The 11,300-nt window shown below is 36.8% G+C and overlaps 1 non-coding gene across 1 annotated transcript; it reads right to left on the reverse strand.

Moving 5' to 3' along the window:
- Nucleotides 1-9,391: 9,391 nt before the first annotated feature.
- Nucleotides 9,392-9,495, reverse strand: LOC122890728. The gene has a single exon (XR_006381161.1). It is a non-coding gene; the product is annotated as a U6 spliceosomal RNA (small nuclear RNA).
- Between the last annotated feature and the right edge of the window lie 1,805 nt (nucleotides 9,496-11,300).

The following is an 11,300-nucleotide window of genomic DNA, read 5'->3' on the forward strand; positions in this document are numbered from 1 at the left end:
TGGCCCCTCATGCCCGAGTCAAAGCATAGTACTGCAGAAATCCTCTCAAATAAGTAGAATTGTGGTTTATTATAAGATTTCTGAGATGTCCCATAGAATTCCAAAGAAGAGAAATGCACCAAGTGTCAAGAAGCACCTCGAGCCAGAAATTCAGAACACTCTCACCTGGGTCTCTCCATCTTTAACCTGTGATTTGGTTTGCATTTTCTATATGTATCACTTGCCCTCTCTTTAGACTCATTTTTTCCCGGCTTTTCTGATCAATATAGCAGAAAACAAGCTACTAGAATCATCAGCCATCCAAAGAGAATGCTCTCTTCCAGATTCCAACTAGAATCTAATTTGCCAGATTCCAACTAGACTAATCACCTGAGTCAAGGGGTAGAATTATATTATACTAATATATGGCAGCAATGTCTCTAACCCTGAGGGCAGATGGGAGAATGTATTTCCTAAAAGAAAAGGTATTTCCTTTATTTCCTTTATTTTTGCTCATGTTTATATAAAATAGGATTTTATTTATTTATAAATAATTATAAAGTTTAAATAACTAAAAGTTTTCACAAAGAATATTAAAACATGAAAAATAACCTAGAAAATGGGAAAGAAGTTTTCAGGAGATTAGACGTTCAAAGATGGTAGAGCAGGGTTGTCACATATAATTTCACAGGTTGTACAATATTCAACTTCTAGGATGCACCATTCATGATGACCCTATGTGACAGCGCCAGTCAATGAAATGTTCAGGGAAGGAAATTGGCTTTTTGTGAAGGAGATTGCTTGGTCTTTAGCCATAAGCTTTTTGCATAAAAATCATTACTTCTTTTTAAAAAAGTATATTTTCAAAATTTCTAGTTGTTCATGGTCTGCATATTCCAGTTAGCTGTATCAAAATGATCATTTTTGAAATTATTTGCTAATTTAGATTTACATAAAATGGCACATATGATTTTTTTTCAGATCAGCCTAAAAAAAAAACTAGAGCACTAATTTAAATGAGCTTCTGAGAAACAACCAGAATATTCATCTCTTTGGTCTTTTTCAAAAACAGAGGTTTCTTGGGAGGAAATACTATTGACTCATCTTTGTAATTTGAGCTCCCGGAGGATGAAGTGCATGCATTACAGCTCACCAGAAAGTCAAAGCAATTCACAGAAAATATATCAACTCACCATAAAGTTACAGGAAAAGTTTGTATATTTTCAAGAAACTTAACTGGTAAACTTGGTCTATCCTCCTGGGCAATTTAAGCATATAATCTCAAGCAATTCACTGGAAACCCAACTCACCATAACCCTCAATTATTGATACATTTCCCAATACTAAACTTTAAAAACAAAGAAAAAATAATCACTGGAATATAAAATGTAAGAAAAATTTCTCCATAAAAATAACTTTTCCAGTGATAATGATGAAGTCTTAGAATATAAGTGAGGTTCGGTGGGATGAGGTCCAGAGCTGATGACCAAGAAAGAATTCTTGAGTAATCTTTGATGCAAAATATTTATTAAAACATGGGAACAGGACCCATGGGCAGAAAGAGCTGCTGCCCTGGGGTTGTGAGGAGTGGTCCATTATGTGCTTGCAAGTTGGGAGGGGGTCAGAGATGGTATATGTATCTAAGGAAATTTGGAAGCAAGGTTTCCAGGACCTTGAGGAGCTAGCTGTTGTTGGGAAAAAGGCTATTTATTACCAGTAATAAAACCTTTGTCTGAGACCCTTTACATGTATATCAGTGGGCCATATGCTTGGGAATGATTGTCAATAGTTATCTTGGAGGGTTTAGAGATAGAGGAAGTTTCCAAAGGAATTGTTAAAGTAGACTTACAGGATCCTGGTTGGGGATAGGGATTGGTCAGATAAAGACTGCCCTTTGCCCTTAGCAAAGTGTTAAGGAGGAGGCAGTTGAGTCCCTAAAGGAATGTCACTCTGCCTGTTTTAAGGGGTTGTCAGTGGGTAAGGAAATTTAGTAATTTTTCTTCTGCCTCTGTTTCCTACATCAATAGTAACCTCTTTATGGCCCTCCCATGCATACTATGTTTTGAAAAATTCTGTGTTCCAAGTTGTAATTATTAAATATTATTTATTTAGTCAGTGTTTATAGCTGTTATTCTGAGTTTCTGATTTACCATATAACAAAATCATGGTCAAAAGCAAAGAATCTAATATTTCAATTAATTTGGATGACAACCTCATTGATGTTAATAAAAAGTTTTATTACAATTTTTTAAACAGGGAAAATAATTCACTGATACCCATTGTTATATGTGAACCCATTATAGTTTAAGGATCTTAGTCTAGAAACCAGAGTTCTAAAATCATCATAAACCAAATTTACTCCCTTAAACTGTTGGGTCCATGATCAAAGGAATGAGACTGATACAAAGCGAAGGTCAAGCAAAGCTTTATTTCTTGCCAAGCACTGAGAATCAAACTGACCGGCCAGGGCCGTCTCTTACAAAGAGGTGACCCCTCCTAGCCTCACAGACTAACTTTTATAGAGCAAAGGCCATGGTGGTTGAGCCTGGCCACACACAGGTGGCCAATTGAATTACAATTCACCCCATAGTAGCTATTCAAACTAGCCTATCACCTTGGTCAGAACTGGAACCCGAAAGGCGCCTAAAAGGTGGGGCCCACACTCCTTGGTAGCTAGGGAGACAGTACAAGCCCCACTGATTGGATGTCTCCACCTCCCCCGACTCATCCCTGCATTCGGGCTATTATCTCCACCTGACCTAACCCACCCTTATATTTGGGCTTTGTTACCTGGGATTGGTTTTCCCTGGACTTGCTTTTAAGTAACTTCTCCTGTGGGGGGAGGGGGCAGGGTCAGTTTAAGTTTTACTGAATAAACAACAAAATCACTGTTTAACCGGATGGAATCGCTCTAGCTAAATAGGCCCTTACAAAACTTACATTCGTAAGTATATACTACAATATATACATATATATAGTGAAAAATTATATGTTGAAAATGTTCAAGATAGAGACCATAACGTAATACTGGAATATTAGTAACTGTTAGTAACAAATATATAAAACTGTTAGTAACAAATATATAAAATATATATATATATATATATATATATATATATATATATATATAATTTGCAAAGTTTCTCAGCAAGTGAGGAATATAAAAATGTAATATATTCTCTCAGTGAGCCTGAAGGACACAGGGAATTATAATCATACAATCAGCAAATAAATAGTGGGCGCCACACTTTGTTAAGTACTTGGAATTAAAGACAAATCTCTGCTCTCAAACTACTCATTAACCAGTTGGGGAGGGAGCTATAAATAAATAAGTGCTACAATAGGCATTTAAATTGAGTAGAATAGAGGCCTGAGGGAGAAGTAGTCAACAACATTTGCAGTTTTAGGAAAACTCAGTCCAGAAAATAATAGAAGTTATTAGACATATAGACTTGATAGGATTTTCCTGGTATTAAGAGAATGGTTAGTAGAGAAATTAAAAGACTATCACAGTCTGGCATGCTTAGGGAAGGGCAAGCAGGATATCAGTGACACCATAGGCCTGGAAACTGGAGCAGGAGAAAGGGTACAGCGAGAGATAAGAACAGGAAAGTTTACAGAGTAAGGCATATACATTAAAAAATTTGATGGAAAATAGTATAGTATCAAAGTTATTACAGACCTACTCTACTAGGCAAAAGAAATCCATTGTAGATTTTGTAATGAGTACAGACATGATTACTATGCTATATTTTCTAATAAAAGTACATTAAAACCCTTGATACCAAAATAAGGCAAAGAGAGTACAAAAGAAAACCAAAGAACAAGATTCCTCATGAACATAGATATAAAAATTATTTAAAAATGAATAAATTGAACCCAGCAATATATTAAAAAAATCATATACCCAAACCATTTGGAGTTTATCAAAAGGATGTACAGATGGTTCAATATTTGAAAATCAATCCTTGTAATTCACACTGTAAAGAAAAATGTATGTTCATATCAATTAATGAAAAAAGGGAAAAATAAATAAAAGTCCTTTAGATTTAAAAAAGAAAAAATAAAATGGCATTCATTCACAAACACCATGATTGTCTGTGTAGAATATGCCCCCAGAATACCTCCTGCAACTAAAAAGTTTAGTAAGGTTATAGCATACAAGGTCAACAAACAAAGATTAACCATATTTCTATATATTAGCAATTTACAAATGGAAGATAAAATTAAAACTGAATACCATTTACAATAACTTCAAAAAATTAAACACTTGGTATAAATCTATCAAAACACATAAAAACTTGAGCCCTAAACTTAAAGAAAAGAAATTCTTTAAGGGATCTGAAAAAAGAAGAAAATGACACCCAAGGGAAAGAATAAGATTTCATCAGACATTTCAACATCAAACCTCAAAAGTAAATTTGAATAACATATTTTTTTCTTCATTTATTTATTTTCAGCATAACAGTATCATTTTTTCACCACACCAAGTGCTCCATGCAATCCGTGCTCTCTATAATACCCACCACCTGGTACCCCGACCTCCCACCCCCCCGCCATTTCAAACCCCCCAGATTGTTTTTCAGAATCCATAGTCTCTCATGATTCACCTCCCCTTCCAATTTACCCCAAACCCCTTCTCTCTAACTCCCCATGTCCTCCATGCCTTTTGTTATGCTCCACAAATAAGTGAAACCATATGATAATTGACTCTCTCTGCTTGACTTATTTCACTTATTTCAATCTCTTCCAGTCCCATCCATGTTGCTACAAAAGTTGGGTATTCGTCCTTTCTGATGGAGGCATAATACTCCATAGTATATATGGACCACATCTTCCTTATCCATTCATGCGTTGAAGGGCATCTTGGTTCTTTCCACAGTTTGGCGACCATGGCCATATAAACATTGCGGTACAGATGGCCCTTCTTTTCACTACATCTGTATCTTTGGGTTAAATACCCAGGAGTGCAATTGCAGGGTTATAGGGAAGTTCTATTTTTAATTTCTTGAGGAATCTCCACACTGTTCTCCAAAGAGGCTGCACCAACTTGCATTCCCACCAACAGTGTAAGGGGGTTCCCGTTTCTCCACATCCTCTCCAACACATGTTGTTTCCTGTTTTGTTAATTTTGGCCATTCTAACTGGTGTAAGGTGATATCTCAATGTGGTTTTAATTTGAATCTCCCTGATGGCTAGTGATGATGAACATTCCATGCTCTTGGATTGGAAGAATAAACATTGTTAAAATGTCTATACTGCCCAGAGCAATCTATACTTTTAATGCTATTCCGATCAAAATTCCACCGGTATTCTTCAAAGAGCTGGAGCAAATAATCCTAAAATTTGTATGGAATCAGAAAAGACCCCGAATCGCTAAGGAAATGTTGAAAAACAAAAATAAAGCCGGCAGCATCACCTTACCTGATTTCAAGCTTTACTGCAAAGCTGTGATCAGCAAGACAGCATGGTACTGGCATAAAAACAGACACATAGACCAGTGGAACAGAGTAGAGAGCCCAGATATGGACCTTCAACTCTATGGTCAATTAATCTTCGACAAAACAGGAAAAAATATACAGTGGAAATAAGACAGTCTCTTCAACAAATGGTGCTGGGAAAACTGGACAGCTATATGTAGAAGAATGAAACTCGACCATTCTCTGACACCATACACAAAGATAAACTCAAAATGGATAAAAGACCTCAATGTGAGACAGGAATCCATCAGAATCCTAGAGGAGAACATAGGCAGTAATCTCTTTGATATCAGCCACAGCAACTTCTTTCAAGATATGTCTCCAAAGGCAAAGGAAACAAAAGCGAAGATGAATTTTGGGGACTCTTTAGAGACTAAAGAAGAAGCAACACTGCAATTCAAATGCTGTAGAATTCCCTCTTGCTTGAAAAAGGTCAGTCTTCTCTCTTATTCAGTTCTTCAGCTGATTGGGTGAGGTCCATCTACATTATGGAGAGCAATCTGTTTTACTCAAAGTCCACTGATACGAATGTTAATCTAATCCAAAAACACAGCACACAGAAACATCCAGAATAATGTTTGACAATATATCTGAGCATCATGGCCCAGCCAAGTTCACACACAAAATTAACCATCACAACATCTAAGGAAAGAAAATGTGAACTAAGAATTTATGTACCCCCCCACCAAAATTGATTTTCTAGTACAAATGGCACAGACAAAATGTTAACAACATTAGGAACTCAGGCAACAGTATGGCCATGAATCCTTCCTGAGGTTTCTATGTATAGTGAGCTTCAGAAAACCAAAATACCCAGAAAAATATTAATGTAAGAATTGGTAGAAACACTAATGACTGCTAACATTAGAAAAGGAAAGACAACCTGCCATGAGATGCTTCCTGAAGGAACACCACACCACCTATATAATATGGCCATAGTGATTAAACTTGAATATGATCAAACCTCTGGACCCAGCTGACCATTTACAGAAAATATAGAGCACAGAAAAAAAAAAAAAAAAACCCTAAACTTGAGTATGCAATTAGCAAGAGCCAGAAAGTGCAAGACGACAGTTGTAAAACTCAATTTCTCAACAGATCAACTTCAAGGTAAAAGAAGAGATGAAAGAGTAACATATAGAGAAATTAAATTTATAGCAGATCTTTATTTTTTTAATATTTTTTAAAATTTTTTATTTATTTGACAGACAGAGGTCACAAGCAGGCACAGAGACAGGTAGAGAGAGAAGGAAGCAGGCTCCCAGCTAAGCAGAAAGCCGGAAGTGGGGCTCAATCCCAGGACCCCAGGATCATGACCTGAGCCAAAGGCAGAGGCTTTAACCCACTGAGTCATCCAGGTGCCCCAATAGCAGATCTTTATATGCAAGATAAAACTAGTATTTAGGGGGTGCCTGGGTGGCTCAGTCATTAAGCAGCTGCCTTTGGCTCAAGTAATGATCCCAGGTCCTGGGATCCAGCTCCACATCAGGCTCCCTGCCAGGCAGGAAGCCTGCTTCTTCCTCTCCCGCTCCCCCTGCTTTTGTTGCCTCTCTCTCTGTCAAATAAATAAATAAATAAAATCTTTAAACACAAAACAAAACAAAACAAAATTTAAAAACTAGTATTTGGGGTGATAAAACTATAAAGAAATGCAGTGAGGGGCACTGAGTGGCTCAGTCAGTTGAATGTCTGAACTGTTGATTTTGGCTCAGGTCATGATGTCAGAATCACGAGATCAAGCCCCATGTCAGGCTCTGTGCTGGGGACCAGGAGCCTGCTTGGGATTCTTCCTCTGCCTCTCTCTCTCTCTCTTCAAATAAATACATAAATACACAAGAAAATAAATAAATAAAATGAGTGATGATAATAAAAATTAGGATACTGATACTTTTGAGGGTAAAGAGGTAGTTGTGATTAGGGTGTTTGTGAGCAGGGCCACAAAATGACATTAAAGGGACTGAGTTAATTTTGCCTTCTTGGTTCCCTAACACCATAAAAACTTTTATAAGTTATGATTTATAACTGTGTTGGTATAAAGGTAAATACTTTCATATATTAATATTATGTATTAAAACATTTTTTCTTCTACATATAGCTGTCCAGTTTTCCCAGAACCATTTATTGAAGAGACTGTCTTTTTTCCACTGTATATTTTTTCCTGTTTTGTCGAAGATTAATTGACCATAGAGTTGAGGGTCCATATCAGGGCTCTCTACTCTGTTCCACTGGTCTATGTGTCTGTTTTTATGCCAGTACCATGCTGTCTTGGTGATCACAGCTTTGTAATAAAGCTTGAAATCAGGTAAGGTGATGCTGCCAGCTTTATTTTTGTTTTTCAACATTTCCTTAGCGATTCGGGGTCTCTTCTGATTCCATAAAATTTTTGGATTATTTGCTCCAGCTCTTTGAAGAATGCCGGTGGAATTTTGATCGGAATGGCATTAAAAGTATAGATTGCTCTGGGCAGTATAGACATTTTAACAATGTTTATTCTTCCAATCCAAGAGCATGGAATGGTTTTCTATCTTTTTGTGTCTACACAAAGATCAACTCAAAATGGATAAAAGACCTCAACGTGAGACAGGAATCTATCAGAATCTTAGAGGAGAACATAGGCAGTAATCTCTTTGATATCAGCCACAGCAACTTCTTTCAAGATACGTCTCCAGAGGCAAAGGAAACAAAAGCGAAAATAAACTTCTGGGACTTCATCAAAATCAAAAGCTTCTGCACAGCAAAGGAAATAGTCAACAAAACAAAGAGGCAACCCACGGAATGGGAGAAGATATTTGCAAATGACAGTACAGACAAAAGGTTGATATCCAGGATCTATAATGAACTCCTCAAACTCAACCCACACGAAACAGACAAACACATCAAAAAATGGGCAGAAGATATGAACAGACAATTCTCCAATCAAGAAATACAAATGGCTATCAGACACATGAAAAAATGCTCATCATCATTAGCCCTCAGGGAGATTCAAATTAAAACCACATTGAGATATCACCTTATACCAGTTAGAATGGCCAAAATTAACAAAACAGGAAACAACATGTGTTGGAGAGGATGTGGAGAAAGGGGAACCCTCTTACACTGTTGGTGGGAATGCAAGTTGGTGCAGCCTCTTTGGAGAACAGTGTGGAGATTCCTCAAGAAATTAAAAATAGAGCTTCCCTACGACCCTGCAATTGCACTCCTGGGTATTTACCCCAAAGATACAGATGTCGTGAAAAGAAGGGCCATCTGTACCCCAATGTTTATAGCAGCAATGGCCACAGTCGCCAAACTATGGAAAGAACCAAGATGCCCTTCAATGGATGAATGGATAAGGAAGATGTGGTCCATATACACTATGGAGTATTATGCCTCCATCAGAAAGGACGAATATCCAACTTTTGTAGCAACATGGACGGGACTGGAAGAGATTATGCTGAGTGAAATCAGTCAAGCAGAGAGAGTCAATTATCATATGGTTTCACTCATTTGTGGAGCATAACCAATAGCATGGAGGACAAGGGGCGTTAGAGAGGAGTAGGGAATTTGGGTAAATTGGAAGGGGAGGTGAACCATGAGAGACTATGGACTCTGAAAAAACAGTCTGAGGGGTTTGAAGTGGTGGGGGGGTGGGAGGTTGGGGTACCAGGTGGTGGGTATTATAGAGGGCACAGCTTGCATGGAGCACTGGGTGTGGTGAAAAAATAATGAATATGGTTTTTCTGAAAATAAATAAATTGGGAAAAAAAAACATTTTTTCTTAAAAACTTAATGCATTTCATGAGTCCCTAAAATAAATCAAAATATTTTATAAGAAATTAAAATATTTTCTTGCCCCGTGCAAAAATTGTGTATCCAAGTACCTAGCCTACTGGACCTAATGAATATGTCAGCTGTTTTTTCTTTTCTTTTCTTTAATATTATTATTATTATTTTTTTTTATGGAACACTTCACAAATTTGCATGTCATCCTTACTCAGGGGCCATGATAATCTCTGTGTGGTTCCAATTTTAGTATATGTGCTGCTGAAGTGAGCACACATCAGTCTTGTCTCTGAGGTGGCTGATAAAGTTCTATTTCTTGAACTGGTTCCTAGCTACAGGAGTATTTGCTTTGTTCACTAAGATATTTTTAAAATATACATATTTTATAAAAAAGTAGAAACACTTATGCACTGAAAATTGTAAAACATTGCTGAAGGAAATTAAAGAGACAGATAAACAGAAAGACATCCCATTTGCTTGAATTGGTAGAATTAATGTTGTTAAGATGTCCATATTACCCAAAGTGATCTACAGATTAAATGCAATCCCTATCAAAACACAGTAGCATTCTTTACAAATTTTTTTTTAAATCCTAAATTCAAATGACTCCAAGTAGCCAAAGCAATCTTGAGCAAGAAGAACAAAACCAGAGGCATCGTACTTCCTGATTTCAAAATATTACAAAACTATAGTAATCCAAACAGTATGGTATCAGAATAAAAAGAGACATAGAACTATCTTAATTCATGCAGGTTGCTGTAACAAAATACCACAGACTGGGTAGCTTATAAACAATAGAAAATTATTGCCCACAATTCTGAAGTTTGGGAAGTCCAAGATCAAGTCACTAACATGGTCACTTTTTGGAGAAGGCAGGCCTTCCACTTTGTTCATAGCCAGAGCACTCTCACTGTGTCCCCACGTGGTTGATGAGATAGGAATCTCTGGAGCCTCTTCCATAAAGCACTGATTTGTTCAAGAGGGCTCCACCATCATGACTTTAGGACCTTCCAAGACACCTACTTCCTAATATTATCTTTGGGGGTTAATATTTCAACATATAAATAGGGAGAGTGGGGTTGGGGGGAGGGATACAAACATTCAGATCCTGCATAAGCCAACAGAGCAGAATGGAAAATCCAAAAATAAACCCATGCCCAGAAATAAGTCTTTGATCTTCAATAACATTGCCAAAAACACACAATGAGGAAATGATAGACTCTTTAATAAATGGTGTTGAGAAATCTAAATACCCACACAATAGAAGTATAAAATTGAACCCAGAATATAAACAACAATCAACTTAAAATACACTAAAGACAAATCTAAGACTTGAGACAGTAAAACTAGTAAGAGATACATAAGGAAAGAGCTTTTTGAGATTAGCCTGGGCAATCTTTTTTTGGATATGACCCCAAAAGTGCAACCCACAAAATCAAAAATAGACAAATGAGATTACATCAAACTAAAAAGCTTCTTCACAGCAAAGGCAGCAATCAACAGTGAAAAGGCAACTTACAAATGAAAGAAAATATGTGTAAATCATATATCTAATAAGGGGGTAATATTCAAAATATATAAGGAACTCAACCAATTTGACAGCAAATAATCCAATTTTAAAATGGGCAAAAGATCAGTGCCCCTAGGTGGCTCAGGAAGTTAAGTGTCTGCCTTCAGCTCAGTTCATGATCTCAAGGTCCTAGGACTGAGCCCTGAGTTGGGCTCCCTGTTCAGCAGGGAGTCTGCTTCTCCCTCTCCCTCTGTCTCTGCTCCCTCTTGTGCTCACACTCTCTCTGAAATAAATCAGTAAAATTTTCTTTAAACATGGGCAACATATCTAAAGAGACATTTCTCAAAAGAAGACATATAACAGGCCAACAGATAAATGAAAAGGCGTTCAACATGATTAATCACTGAAGAAATGCAAATCAAAACTATGAGACATCACTTCATACCTGTTAGAATGGCTATTGTTATAAATACAATAAGATAAGTAAATAAATATAATAAATGTTGATGAGGTTATGGAGAAAAAAGGATACTGTACACTATTGTTGGGAACATAAATTCATATAGTCA

Source organism: Neovison vison, chromosome 11 (assembly GCF_020171115.1).
Source record: "Neovison vison isolate M4711 chromosome 11, ASM_NN_V1, whole genome shotgun sequence".
Lineage (NCBI taxonomy): Eukaryota > Metazoa > Chordata > Mammalia > Carnivora > Mustelidae > Neogale > Neogale vison.